Source organism: Schistocerca gregaria, chromosome 2 (assembly GCF_023897955.1).
Source record: "Schistocerca gregaria isolate iqSchGreg1 chromosome 2, iqSchGreg1.2, whole genome shotgun sequence".
Classification (NCBI taxonomy): Eukaryota; Metazoa; Arthropoda; class Insecta; order Orthoptera; family Acrididae; genus Schistocerca; species Schistocerca gregaria.
Window position 1 is genome coordinate 893486291 of NC_064921.1, and position 15369 is coordinate 893501659.

Sequence of the window (15369 nt, forward strand, 5' to 3'; positions counted from 1 at the left end):
TATGCATTGGCATGAGGCTTGGCCATAATTCTAAAGAGTCCCACATACTCAACTGTAAACGTTTTGGTTTCTGCAGTAAGCTTTTTAGATTTTTCCTTTGTTTTCACCAGCACTAAATCGCCTACTTAAAACTTGTAGGACACACTCTCGCATTGTGTCTCCTTTTTCTTTCCAGAGCCTTTTGTCTAATATTTGCCCATGCTATCCTCTTTTCTGCTCCATGGCCATTTCAGTAAAAATGGGAAATTCAACTAAGTAAAATAAAACGTTTTTAGCCTGATTCCACACATTAACTCTACAGGTGCAAAACCAGTTGTTTCATGTTTCAGGTGATTAATCACCTCTTCAAAATTTCTAAGTAGTTGGCCCAAGCTGAGTGTTTCTTGTGACAATACATCCTACAGAGACGATTTAGTTCTTTTATTATTCTTTCTCACATACTTCCCTGGGGAAAATAGGCTGAAGTCTTTATATGTTCTGTATTCCTTCTGATTTTGAACATTCCTCAAACCACTTGGACACAAGCTGTGGTCCATTATGTAATAACATGGCTTTCGGCATCCTCAATGTTTACAAAAAAGTCTTTCTCTAGTTTACTAACAATTACTTTGGAGTTTGCCTTTTTTATTGTATAAGATCTAACATACTTCGTAAATCCATCTACCAGTACAAAGACATATTCACAACCCCCCCCCCCCCCCCTTTCCCCCTTGAAACAGGTAAAGGACCAAAAAGGTACACAGCTACAAGATCTAGCCTAGATTCCATCCTTTTCTGTACCCTGTGCCACATTTTATCGAAAATTACTATCTCATCCAATTTTGCAATACATTTTCTGGCTCCATAATGCCCTTACTTCCTATGCACATAATATATCAGCGAGTCCCCATTTTGTTCTGGGAAACAAATGTGCCATTTTTCCTCATCATTCTTTCTTAGCCTTAATAGTATCTCCTGATGTATTTTGTAATATTCTGCTTTTTTTGACAAATCTGGATGACCTAGCCAGATTTTTACCAGTTTAATATTGTCATCCTGATTTTGTTTCCTCCTGGGGTTCTTTCAAATGTGTTTAAGTGGTTCTTCTTCCTCTCATTATATTGTTACCTGTTGTCCTAAAGGATCTACTTCCAGCCCATTTTCTTACACACTTCTAGACAATACATCGACTACAATGTTCTCTGAGCCCTTTATGTACTTTATCTCTATATTGGATTGCTAGAGATACATTGACCACCTCCTCAATCTGCCGTATTTTAGTCGGCATGGCTGCAAATGTGTTAAGGCCTGATGGTCACTGTAAACTATTACTTTGTGACCGAATAGGTAATGCTCAAATATAATTGCTAGAGCTTCCAGCTCAAAATGCCATAGTTCTTTTCCACCTGTTGCAACGATCATCTAGCAGACATGATCATTTTGTGAACTCAGTTTTCTCCTTCTGTTTTAATTTGGAACAGTTCCACCCCCAGACCAGAATCACATGTGTCTGATCCAAGACAGAAAGGCGTGGCAAATTCAGGATGGTTTAAGATCTGACTACTTAGCAGCACGTCTTTAAGCTCTTCGAAGGCCCTCTGACACTCATTTTTCCATCTAAATGGTACATTTTTCTTTAACAATTCTCTCAGACAAGATGCACTGAATAATTTTCCAGGCACAAATTTTCAATAGTTAATTCATTTCAGGTAGTAGGTGCTAAATAATCCCTAACGGCTTTAATTTTTTCAGGATTGAGCTTAATTCCTTTTCCACTAACAATATGTCCCAGGAATTTTATTTCTTTCCCCATAAACTCCATTTTCTCTAATTTGAGTTTCATTCCACCCCTTTCTATTGCTTCTAAAACCTTAGCCAACAACATACAGTGTTCTTCCCAATTGGGAGTTGAAATCAACACATCATCCACATAAACTGTAATTCTTCTTAATAACTGGTCACCTACCACTTGGGACATTGCACTAACAAATCCACAAATGCTGATATTTAACCCTAAGGGTACAATCTTGTACTGATAGCGCCTTTCCTCAAACAGGAAAGCTGTGTAGTTCCTAGATTCTTTCACTACGGATAGGGTCCAGTAACCACAAGTTACATCTATAGATGTGAAAAATTTTGCACCTTTAAATTTTTGCAGTAATTCTTCTGTATTTTCAGGCCTCTCACTCTCCTGCAATATTATTTTGTTCAAAGCTCTAGTGTCCAAAACGAGCCTAATCGAACCATCTCTTTTAGGCATCACAACCAATGGGTTGTTATATACACTAAATCCCCTTTCTATAATGTCTCATTTAAGCATTTTCTGAATCATTTCTCTCACAGCTTTTTTATGTACTTTTGGAACAGTGAGTGGCTTTTGGAAGAAATGGGCATCCTCTTTTGCAGTTAGATAACATTCATAATCTCGAACTAGTCCTGGCTGGTGAGAAAACACTTCCTGATGTCTGCTCAAAATTTGTTTTACTCATCCTTTTGTGTTTCTGTTAAAACGGATAACCCTGCACTTTTTCGTTAATTATTATTCAGATGTTTTCTACCTCAGAAGGATCTACTTCCTTCCTTTTGCCATACTCATTGTTCCCCACAATATCCTCTTTCTTTCTGCAGTAATGTGTAGGCATGTCACCTTGCCTGTCGGATTCATACTGCCTTTTACCAATAAAAGGAATAGCTACCGTTCTTCCCTGCACCACAATGACAGCTTCATTAAGCCCAAAATCCACTTTTCCTTTGTACATTTGTAAGAAATCTGCTCCCACCAGCATTTACATGCTTAAGCCATTTATTATCAGAAAGTTCTGGTCCAACTGTACATCACTGATCCTGACAGGTAGCATAACTTCATGTTTAACTACTTTCTTAATTTTCCCGGTGGCTACAATAACATTTATGTCATTCACTGGCATTATAACCACATCCTTACTAGCAGGGAGAACATTCACAAAATCTTGTGATGCTGCACATAAATCAGAACCACTATCCAGTAAACAAGGGACCTATTCATTAAAAATAGTAACTTCTATTATAGGCTGTCCTGCAGTGTTCTCTCTGACTTCAGAATCAAGTTCGTCTAACAATTCTTGCACTACATCATGTCTATTGAATCCTACACCTTCTGTGGAAATTACACACATATTCATGGAGTCTTCTTCCTCTTTAACTGTGGCAGCTTTAATTAGTCTCGACTGCTACGGTCGCAGGTTCGAATCCTGCCTCGGGCATGGATGTGTGTGATGTCCTTAGGTTAGTTAGGTTTAAGTAGTTCTAAGTTCTAGGGGACTGATGACCACAGCAGTTGAGTCCCATAGTGCTCAGAGCCATTTGAACCATTTTTTTTTAATTAGTCTGTCCACTACTGACAAATCAAAACACTTCTCCAAACACTCTCCTTCTTTAACAATAATATTGGATTCTGCAACCCTCCCTATTGTGTTGCCAGAATTATCAAAATAACCTCCTGATTCCTCCACTTCTGTTCCTTCTCCGTCACTATCAGACACTACTACTCCTAATCTACGTAAAACTTCCCCTGCCCTACTATATTCTTGCTGAGGTACCTCTAATACTGTTTTCCCTATTATAGGGCTAATTCCACTCTTCCCTGTAAGCTCATCATCTGCATTGCAGTGCTGACTCACACTAACATCCTGTTCTGAATCATTATTTTCTAATACCTGTTCCTCATTAACGTGGTTCCTGAAATCACTTCCCTGGAATCACTTCCTTGAAAAACACATATTTTAACAGTATCCCTCTCCTCTGCAACATCTGTTTCTACTATACCAACCCCAATATGTTCAGTTGGTAGCTGCCCTAGAAAAGGTTTTGCTAGCAGATTTAACCTATGCTGCCACAGCCTGCAAATGCTAGCACCATTACAGACTGCCATTAGTTTCCCTCTCTCCTATGCAGTCATTACCACTGACAATTCTTTCAGCTGGCTATCTATGCCACTCTGTCCAGTCAGTGATCTGCTCTTGTCTATATTCAACGTTTTGGTCACTGTCATTATGTCTACTTCCAACAGGAGCCCCTCGCCCATGGTACCTGCCTCTGTAATTACTGGACCTCTGCACTCCTATTCTATTTACATATGCCTCGGGTCTGTTTTCATTTTGCTTAATGAGCGGCCTATAATCCCTCCTAGCATTCTCCTCCTCCTTTAGAAAATTTTCTACCTTCTCAAGGTAATGAATAAATTTATCAATATCATCCCTAGGTGCCTATATTAATTGATTATGCCAGTACAAAGCCAACTTATTCTCTACCCCCATAATGGTCTGTTCCGTCTCCACTTTGGAGCTCAAATATGACAAAGTTGTGACCCATTTTTGCACAAATCTCTTAATAGTATCTTTCTTCAGATCATATTTTTCACCTGACCAGAATTTGTTCAAAACTTTCATCTGCCCAATATTCTGGTAAAACGTCCTCAAAATCACACAGAATTCTTTAGGGTGTACATTTTTACTTGGATCAAATCGCAAAAACTACCAATGTGTCACAAATGCAATTTCTGAGGATCATACAATACCATTAGATATTAGATAGTCACTACTGTTAGTCATACTTTGTTCTATTCTTTTTAGTCTATCATCTTTGTTATGCAGTTGTTCACCTACAGCTGTACTAAATTGAGTTATGTTGGTTTCCAGGTTAGTAAATTTAGCAGCCACTTGCACGCCAAATTTTTCACATGCATCCTTTCCTTCCTTGATTTGATTTCCCATTATAGTGTGACTATCCTCACATTGTTTTTCCACATTATTTACTTGTTCCTACATTTTATTCAAATCTGCTTTTACTTGTTCCCCTAACTGTTTGCTGTCATCAGCAACTTGCTTAATCTGAGATGTCAATTCATTTTTTACTGTTTTACTTTACTAATTTCACTTTTTACTCTGTCACTAAACAAAGTCATGTTGTTTTTCCATGAATCTCTTAATTTAGAAATTTTGTTTTCCATTCTTGATTCCATTTCTACTGATATGCTTGTAAACCCCTGATTAATATCAGAAACCAATCCATCAACTTCAGTATGCAACCCATTTATTTCAGTGTGCAACCCATTTATCTCAGAACTTAAGGAATTCTTTATATCAGAACCCATTTCCTTCATTTTAGTGTTAATATCAGAGCTTAGTGAAATTTTAATTTCGGGACCCAATCCATTCATTTTGATATTCATAACTCCCACATGTTTCAAAATATTTGCTAACATTTCTGAAACACTGTCTTTCTGCTCACAAGCAATTGACAATGGTTCCTGTTTTATCTCTGTAACAGTAACAATTGCAAACTTAACATTAACCCCAGATTCTGATTCACTTTTTTCCTCCTGAATAGGAATAGATGTGGAGTTTTCAACCTTTGATTCCCTTTTTAGTCTTTGAACATGAAACGGTGTAAACTTGACATCGGTTTCCATTGTGTTCTGTTCATTGTCTGTCTCATAATTAGCATGTACTGAATTTGGCAAGCCACTAACATTTGCTTGTGATGCATCAAAACTAAATACACCAGCCACTGCATCATCTGCATGTATTACTTTCTCCGAATCTACCCTCACATTACATTCTTGTCTACTATAGCAGGGTTATTATTTTTCACCATGTTCATAAGTTTCTTTCTGCACACACACACACACACACACACACACCAAATGAAGTACAATACAACTTAGCTTTTCTCGATCATCGTCAGCAAGGCAAGATGTTATAACCGGTCCATTCGCCAAGCTCTGCCCCCACAGATGTAGTTTCTGGGTCCACACCCTGTCCACTGCTGCCAACTGTGGCTGACGCCTGGCTGCTGTTGCTCATTGTCAAGTGATGTACAGCTGCTGTCGACATCGTCTGCCGCCTGCTCCACCGGTGTTACTAGCCACTAAATCTTCCACTGTGCCATTGCTGTCCTATCTGAATCATCTTTCCCTTGATCACATGGTTCCTCTGTCTTTCTATCAAAGTTTGTTTATGCATGTTTGTGTCTTTCTTTTATTGGGTTAGCTACACTGCTGCTCTTAAAATTCACTCTCACTTGAACTTCACATTTCCCGTATGCAAAATGCAGCAAGTGTGGTGGGACAGGGTCGGTTGTCTTTGTTGTTATTAATACTATCGTTCAGTCCACCTACCTTGATAGGATTCTTGCCAATGTCTCTTCACTCTGTGGTAGCAGATACATGCTAGGCAATGTAGAACAGTGTTGATGAAACCACTACCTAATACCTACCACACAGGGGCTGCGTAACTCTAGTTGAAAGTCAGATCCTGAAAGTTCATGATTAAAAAATCGGGCATTTAGGATATTCACTCTACTTGCAGAAAAGTGTTTAAAATTAGATTAACTCTATTTTTTAATTTATATTGAAACACATGAAATGGCTATCAAGTCTGTATTTAATATGGTGAGACATTATCATTGAAAGTTCACTGTCTGTACGACAAATATTCACTCAAAAAGCAGCAAGAATTTTAACAAGTCTGACCTGACTAATTTTCCTGTCCTACCAGTCACAGACCCACAACTATTTGCGAGTTAAACTATGGTCATTTCAGTGGTCTTCTTCGTAAGAAGTGCTCGCCAAAATATTCTGTACAGAGCACGAAACACACCATGGGGAGTTGTTACTATGACAAGAAAGTTTACACACTCATATCTCTTGAGCTATTTGACTTAGGAACACCAAACTTTCCTTAAAATGTTCATAACTCCAGTCACTTCAGTCTTGATATGTTCGAACCAAAATTAGCTCACTATTTCCTCATCTTACAGAGTATATTTAAGGAGCAATTTAACATCATGTTATCTGTAGGCCGGCTAGCAAGTCTCTCTCTTGAGGTACTCTCCTCTCTGCATGTTCCTCTATTTGTATGGGAACAGCTTAATTCTGATTGGCTGTTAATCTAAACGACCAGTCAAAAGTTTCCTGCCTGATCATTCTTGCAGAAGATCTTGCCTTATCCAATCACGAATTTGATAGTAATTAATGTCAGGAAAACTTCAATTTCTTGTATTATGTTTAATCAAAATAAGTAAAGTCCAAAATATTCTTCAAACTGAAAAATAAACTTATTCCACCTCTAACTTCCATTGTGGCTGCTTTTATACAAAAGCATGCTCACACAGATATACTTCACCAGAATTATGGTTGCAACATAACTTTCCCGTGGTTTATTAGTACAAGGTTTTACGTAAAACGAAATATTAAATTTTTACATATGTCCCACATACAATCTCTCAATCATTCTCACTCACTCACACACGAAAATATAATCAAATAATAATTTTGACTGATTTTTGTATTAAATAATGCAAAGTGACTAAAGTTTTAAAAATAAAATTCTAATTAATTGACTTTTTATGCACTGACAACTCTGTAATGGCTCCAAATGATGGTGAAAGTCAATCTGTTATTGTTCATAACTCAGTTTTAAAAAACAAGCATAGGTTTTAGGACTTTCAGGTAATTCTCTTTATCTCTGGAACTATAATAAATAAAAATCTGACATTTTGACAGCAACATTCCATTGATAACAAAAGGTTGTGTACCAAATTTGAGCAAAATTGGATAATTACTAATATGGATTATTTAGATTCATAGAGGGTATGAATCTTCATATTGACTGAATGTTAGCTGTTCTCTAAAATAATAATAATAATAATAATAATAATAATAATAATAATTTGCCATCCTGATCCTGCAGCCACCATACTACGTGTCTGCATGCCTTACTGCAATGAATGTTATCTTGTAATAACTTGCTGCATTACAAGTGATGTTCTGATATTGGTGTCTTTATCATCTTAAAGGCATTCTTGACTAACATCAAATCACTATTTCCAATCTCAAAGGCAAATAATACTCATGACCATTACAGTGAGTATTTAAAGAAAATCTGATCTACATCCTCATAGTGATTTTATAACTGACTTTTTTTAATGGGAAGCAATATTCAGCATCGTCTGCAGCTACTGACACCAAATAATGATCAAACCAATTGTAGACATTGTGACAACTCACAGGTGAAGCTAAAGAAGACTTCCTATCTTGTTCAAACTGATCTGGGAGACAGGATGCGTCCCTGACTTATATAGGGATGCACTGAAAATACCCATTATACAGTAAGAAAAGGGCCATACATATCTGTGTGTTTATTGTATAATTAATCTGTATAGCTGTGCAGGAAAGACATCGACATGAACTGTGAACTACCATGTTGTCTGGGTTTTCTAATCAAGAGTGCACCATAGTTCATTCCACTCTTTTTTTCGGGAGGTATCATTACATTCATGATTTCCTAATCCTGCTGGAGGTAGTTATACTACACATCTCTTCCAATAAAGAATCTCATGTTTCTTTTTCAAGCCTACGACAAAAGGTTGTAGCCTGTACCCAACGTTTTTAAATCTACACACTGAAGAAACAGTGTAGGAAAACAGGAAGAAGTTTGGGAAGGGAATTAAAGTTCTGGGAGAGTAAATAAAAAAATTAGGTTTATTGATGATATTGTAATTCTATCAGAGGTGGAAAAGAACTTGCCTTGAAAAGAGAGCTTAAGTTGAACATCAACAAAAGTAAAACAAGATAATGGAATGTGGTGAAATTAAATCAAGCAATGTTGAGGTAATTAGAATAGGAAATGATACATAAAATGTAGTTGATAGGTTTTGTTATTTGTGCAGCTGGATTACTGATGATGTCCAAGGTAGGAAGGAAGTAAAATTCATTAATTTTCTGTAACTGAAAATGAATTTATGAAAAACATGATTTCTTAACATCTAATATAAAGGTAAGTGTGAAGTGAAGCCTTGTATGGGTGTGAAGAGTAGCCAATAAACCGTTTGAAGAATAGAAGCTACTTTCTACATTAAGTGCTACAGAAGAATCCAGAAGGTTAGATGTGTAGATTGAGTATCTAATGAGCAAATACTGAATTGAACAGGGGAAAAATTAATTTCTGGCACAACTTGACTGAAATAAGGTATCAGTTGATAGAACACATCCTGAAAAGGCACATTCTGAGTCATCAGTTTGGTAATGGAAGGGGAGGGGAGAGTAAAAATTATAGTCAAATGAATTAAAGTTGTAGTAGTTCTTCAGAGATGAAGAGGCTTGCACAGGAAGACTACCATGGACAGCTGCATCCAATCAATCTTCGAACTTGATACCAACAATAATACCACTTGGAGACACAATATTCTTTGCTAGCTCCCTGAATCCAAGGACATTTCCCCATGCTTATATTGCCCTCCCTGTCACACTGCACCTTCCAATAGTGAACTGTGAAAAGCTTGTTATGCAAGTATGAGCAGATTAATAGTGTCACTTACGTGAGATTTCTGAGGATTAAAACACTTGTTGTCATAATGTAAAATCCAGGATGGAGTGTAACATATTATGAAAAGGAAAGTTGCTATTCACCATATAGCAGAGATGCTGAGTCGCAGATAGGCACAACAAAAAGACTGTTCCAAATATAGTTTTTGGCCTTAAAGGCCTTTGTAAAAAATACATCTCTCTCAAACACACACACACGTGCATGTGAGCGCAACTCACACACACATGAATGCAGTCTAAGGCAACTGTAGCCACACTGTGAGCAGCAGCACCAGTGCATGTTGGGAGTGGTGACTGGGTGTGGGTAAGGACGAGCCTTGGGTGGGGAGGGGGAGGGACAGTAGGGTAAGGGTAGCAGGCAGTGCAGTACTGCTAGGGAGCAAGCAGGGATGAGGTGGAGAGGGTAGGGCAGCTATCTGCAGTCGAGAGGTTAGATGGAGGGCAGGGAAGAGGTGGAGAGGGGAGTAAAGAAATGGAGAGAAGTAAAAAGCTTGTGTGCATGGCAGAATGAGGGCTGTATAGTGCTGGAATGGGAACAGGGAGGCTGGGTGGATGGAACAATGACTAACAGAGATTGCAGACCTACTACATTTACCCCACCCTCCAAAACTCCTTCCACACAGAATCCAGAACCTAATCAGACCTGAAACACTGTCATGAATCTTTCCTCCAGAACCCTTAGCTCCACAGAAATATCAGTCCTTTCCAAAGGCCTCACCTTTTCCCCCACTCCCAAATTTAATCATGCAAGACTTGTTAAGACCTTCTCTCCTTCTCCTGACCCCTACAGTGCAAACACTTTTTTGCCACCAACCCTACCAATCAGACTCAACCAAAGACCAATGTTGAACCCAGCCTAACTCAGTTGGCTCCTCCACCCAATCATGATCCACCACACTGCTCCCAAACCACTCCCTATTAACATTCCAGAATTTCTTAACCTCGAAACTTGCCTCATCATCATTCCCCAAGTCCCTCAACATGCAAACTAACCTTAACATCTGCAGAAAGAATCACAGTCTACCATCTAAAAATTGATCCTGACCTTATAATCCTACCTGCTCACAAAGGCTCCACCACTGTTGTTTCGAACTGCAAGGATTACCTGGCAGAAGGACTCCGCCAGGTGTCGGATACATTCACCTACAAACCTTGCCACAATGACCCCATTCCAGAAATCCAGCAGGATCTCCAGTCTCTCCTCAAATCCTTAGGCCCATCCCAGAACCTCCCCCCAGAGTATATCTCTCAGCTAACCCCTACCACTCCCCTCTGTCCTACCCTCTATGTGCTTCCTAAAGTCCATAAACCCAACCACCCCGGACACCCCATTGTGACCAGTTACTGTGCCCCCACTGAGAGAATTTCTGCTCTCATAGACCAACACCTTCAACCTGTTACCCAGAACATACCTCCCTATATAAAAGTCACCAACCATTTCCTCCACCGATTATCCTCAGTTCCTGTTCCTTTACCACATGTTGCCCTGCTAGTCACTATTGATGCCACCTCCCTTTACGGTAGCATCCCTAATGCCCATGGCCTTACCACTATTGAACACTACCTTTCCTAATACTTGATTGATTCCAAACCAACAATCTCCTTCCTAGTTGCCATGACCAACTATATGCTTACTCACAACTAATAGTCCTAGGAAGGTATTACCTACAAACAAATCTGGGGTATGGCTGTGGGCACTGGCATGTCACCATCCTATGCCAACCTACTCATGGACCATCTTGAGGAATCCTTCCTAAACACCCAGAATCCCAAACCCCTCATCTGGTGTGATTCATTGATGACATCTTCATGATCACATCAAGGTTGAGGACTTCCTACCCACATTCCTCCGGAACCTCAACACCTTCTCCCCAATTCTCTTCACCTGATCCTACTCAACCCAACAAGCCACCTTTCTCGATGTTGATCTCCACCTCAAAGATTCTCAACATCAGTACCTCCCTATCCATATCTAACCTACTAACCAGCAGCAGTACCATCACTTTGACAGCTGCCACCCATTTCACACCAAGAAGTCCCTCCCATACAGCCTAGCCACCAGTGATGAGCAGTCTCTCTTGAAATATACCAAGGGTCTCACTGAAGCCTTCACAGACAGTAATTATCCTCCCAACCTTGTACAAAAACAAATCTCCTGTGCCGTATCTTTCCAGCCTCCCACCACCTCCCAAAGTCCCACCATCTGGCCACAGAGGAGCATTCCCCTCATAACTCAGTACCAACCAGCACTGGAGCAACTGAAATACTTTTCCGCCAGTGTTTCGACTACCTCTCATTGTGCGCAGAAATGATAAATGTCCTGCCCACTATTCTTCCCATCGGTCCCATAGTGATATTCCACTGTCCACCAAATCTACACAATATACTCATCCATCCCTACACATCACCTGCTCCCAGTACCTTACCTCATAGCTCATATCCCTGTAATAGAATTAGATGCAGGCCTGTCTCATACATCCTGCCACCACAGTTTTCTAGATGACGAACACATTGTGTGTACAAGTGAGTGGTGTTCTTGCGAAAAACGAAAATAATGTCAGTAAAAATACAGTGTGTGTAAACTGTAGGGATGAAATTATGAAGCTAAATGGGCATATTTCTAGCCTTCAGCAAATGATCAGTGTATTGAATAGTGAGATGTCTAAACTTCAAAAAGAAATAAGTGGGCCATTAGTCAAGCAAAAGTCCATTTCTCTTCCACAGAAAAACTCTAATGAGTGGACAAAAATACAATATAAAAAACAAATTTCATGTTCTTTCTGTGAGTGAAGAGGCGGATTTAGGCCTAATATCGGTAAGGGATCATGAACTTTGGAACATCCTTTATCAACAGAATGGTGATACAAGCTCTAAGTTCAGAATTAAGGCAAACAGTGATGGTGAGAAACTGAGCATACCATCTTTTACATGAAGTAATGGGATGAATGAGAAAGATAATATCAACAAAAAAGTAGGCCTACAACAGCGCAAACATGAAAGCAGTGTATTATTTTTAATGGACAGTCATGGCAAAAATAAATGAAATCATTGCAAACAGGAATAGAGCAAAAAGCAAAATTTCATTTACTGGTATGAGACCAGTCTCAGCAGCAGAAGAAGCAGCTTCCTCAAAAGCAGCAAAATCATCAGTGGCAGGACCAACAGCAGAAACATCAACACATGCAGCAGAAACTGTTGCCCATCTTACACACAACAGAAAGTAAACCCAGCGTTTTTTTTAGTGAGTAACATGAGAGAAAAAGATTCGTTGTGTGAAACATCTCTCTCGTGTGTTCAATATGAGTCTTCCACACCTAAAGCAATACTATCAACTAGTGTACTGGAAAAAGCCACTCCTAACAAACATCATGCAAATGCAGTAGTGAGCAAAAATCAAACTTTGTCTCAATTCCACAAAAATATATGTAGTCTCAAGAATAAAATGGACCATTTACTAATAAATTTAAAAGATGAGTGTGAAAGTGAGCCTGATATACTGTGTTTCTCAGAACATCATGTTAGGAGTGGAATCCACATGCTACAAATTGAGAACTTTAGTTTAGCTGCACATTACTGTAGATCTATTATGAGAAAAGGTGGAGTTGCAATATTTGTAAAAAACAATGTAGTGTATAAATCTCTATATTTAAGCAAATACTGTGATGAACAGCATTTTGAGGTTTGTGGTACTGAGTTAAGAGCAGATGAAGTTCAGCAGCCCAAGCACGATAGGATTGATGCGGTTGTTTTTGACAACGATAAAAGGCAACACGAGAGGCTACCATGAGCATATGCTTTTGAAAATATACGGACAGAAGTGAGCACATTTCAGCAAAGGATAAAGATGCAGGATCTTTCAAAGGAGCCAATTGCGACAACAACCGATACATCTGAGGTGAAATCCATGAAAGGAACAGAGACTTATGCATCTGTTTGTCCGTGACGTGAAATGCCAAGAAGTGCTGTCGAAGACGTTTTTCGTAATCAGACCAGTCTTCCGCCATCTCATCGTAAGGAGGAAAAGGAGGTATAGACAACGACAAGAGATGCCCCACATTTGATGCCGCGACAAAATCGCGAATCGCCGATGTGAGAAGCTTTTGCTGTTCTATGAGACCTTGCAATAGTTGCTCTAAAGTAGCCATGGAAACCTGTGGGACAATGATGAAAAGAAAAAATCCACTACCTCGTCGCCAATTGTTATAACGTCAAGTTGAACACATATATTTCAAAGACGACACAATACATGTAAGTCACAGAGGAAGTAGACAAAGTACGATACGTGTACACGGTAACAGTCAAATCAGTACTGGGTCCAAGTCTAGTGGCCGCTGGCTGGCTGGCTGCTTAGGTGGCGCGGCTGCTGCATGGCTGACAGACAGTGCTGCATGTGGAGGACACGCGTAACTGCGCAGCGGCACTTTGAAAGATCAGTGAGTCACAACACATGTATTGCTTATTTCTTTCCATTCTTGTAAACTATGCAGCAGTCAGTGCATTTATTAGTTATGGTCACCGTAGATACTGTGGAACACAATGAATAATATATTAAATAAAAGAAACTGGGAAGACAGCACTTTGGGAAGTGAAAAGTAGGAAAATGAAACTACTGGTTAAATATGTTTGGCACAATGATACGATACTATTTGCACTAACCAGAAATGATCGTTTTAATAATAGTTTTCCAAACACAGTGACATTTTGGCAGAAAAAATGAGAAGTTTCTTCATATATAATGTACATTTCTCTGCTGCTGGCCATGTTTATGATTTTTCAAAAATGTTTCAGAGATTAACACACTAGTTTGTAATCTGTTTCAAACAATTGGAAAATCATTGTTTATATTTATTTACAAAATGAAGTCATCTCTACATTAGAGTACATGCCTTTAGTGATGATCTATATAGACAGTAGGCTCAACTGGGACCACCATGTCCTCGAGACTGTAAAAAGGCTGTCCTCAGCAATTTTTGCCATTAGGACAATCTCACAATTTGGAGACATAAATGTCACGAAGTCCACATACTTTGCATACTTCCACTCTATTGTGTGTTATGGCATCATCTTCTGGGGCAATTCACCCTCATCTAAAAAAATCTTCCTCATTCAGAAATAAGTAGTCCGTATAATGTGCAGAGTACCCCCGAGAACCTCCTGCCGTACGCTCTTTAAAAAACTTGGAATACTTTCCACAACCTGCCAGTATATTTTTTCCCTAATGAGTTTCTTGGTTGACAATCCTGCCCACTATGAAACCAATGAAAGCTTACATTATCACAATACAAGAAAGAAGGCTGACCTCCAATTTGAACTAAAATGTTTAACTTGGGTACAGAAAGGAGCGCATTACTCTAGTGTCAAAATATTTAACTTATTACCAAGCTACATAAAAAGTCTACGTAGTAACAGTGCATCATTCAAAAACAATCTAAAGACATATTTAATCGAAAAAACGTTTTACTCACTTGATGAATACATCAACAGAGAAAAGTAGTCTTTGTATGTATTTATATTTACTGTTGTTTGTTTATGTTCTTTTTGTTCCTATTTGTAACCGTATACTTACTGTGACAAATAGGCTTTTGCAATGTGATAAACTTTGCATAATGTATTATTCCTATGACTTCATTTTAGTTCATTATTATTTTTGCAACTCTTATGTAATTTATGTCCAGTTCTGCTCTTGCAAACAAATTGATACCATGGTCTGTGAACATATATTACTCAAGTCGTTCTACATCCTAGCACCATACGCATAACAGGATCTATGGAATTTGTAGATAAAACAGAATTATTGCATGTATTTCTTGTTATTATGTAAGTCAAGTTTTAAGCAACATTAACTGGAAAGTAACTGTTAAGCACTTTTTCAGGAAGCAATGCATGCATAATTGTTTATATTTATTTAACAAATGAAGTCATGTCTACACTAGAGTACATGCCTTCAGTGATTATCTGTAACAGAATTATTCCATGTATTTCTTCTTATTATGTAAGCCAAGTTTTAAGCAACAGAAACTGAAAAG

At 38.6% G+C, this 15369-nt stretch overlaps 1 protein-coding gene across 3 annotated transcripts in view; it reads left to right on the forward strand.

Moving 5' to 3' along the window:
- LOC126335336 (uncharacterized) overlaps positions 1 to 15369 on the forward strand; it is a 206969-nt gene that overhangs the window by 151069 nt on the left and 40531 nt on the right. The window lies entirely within an intron of this gene.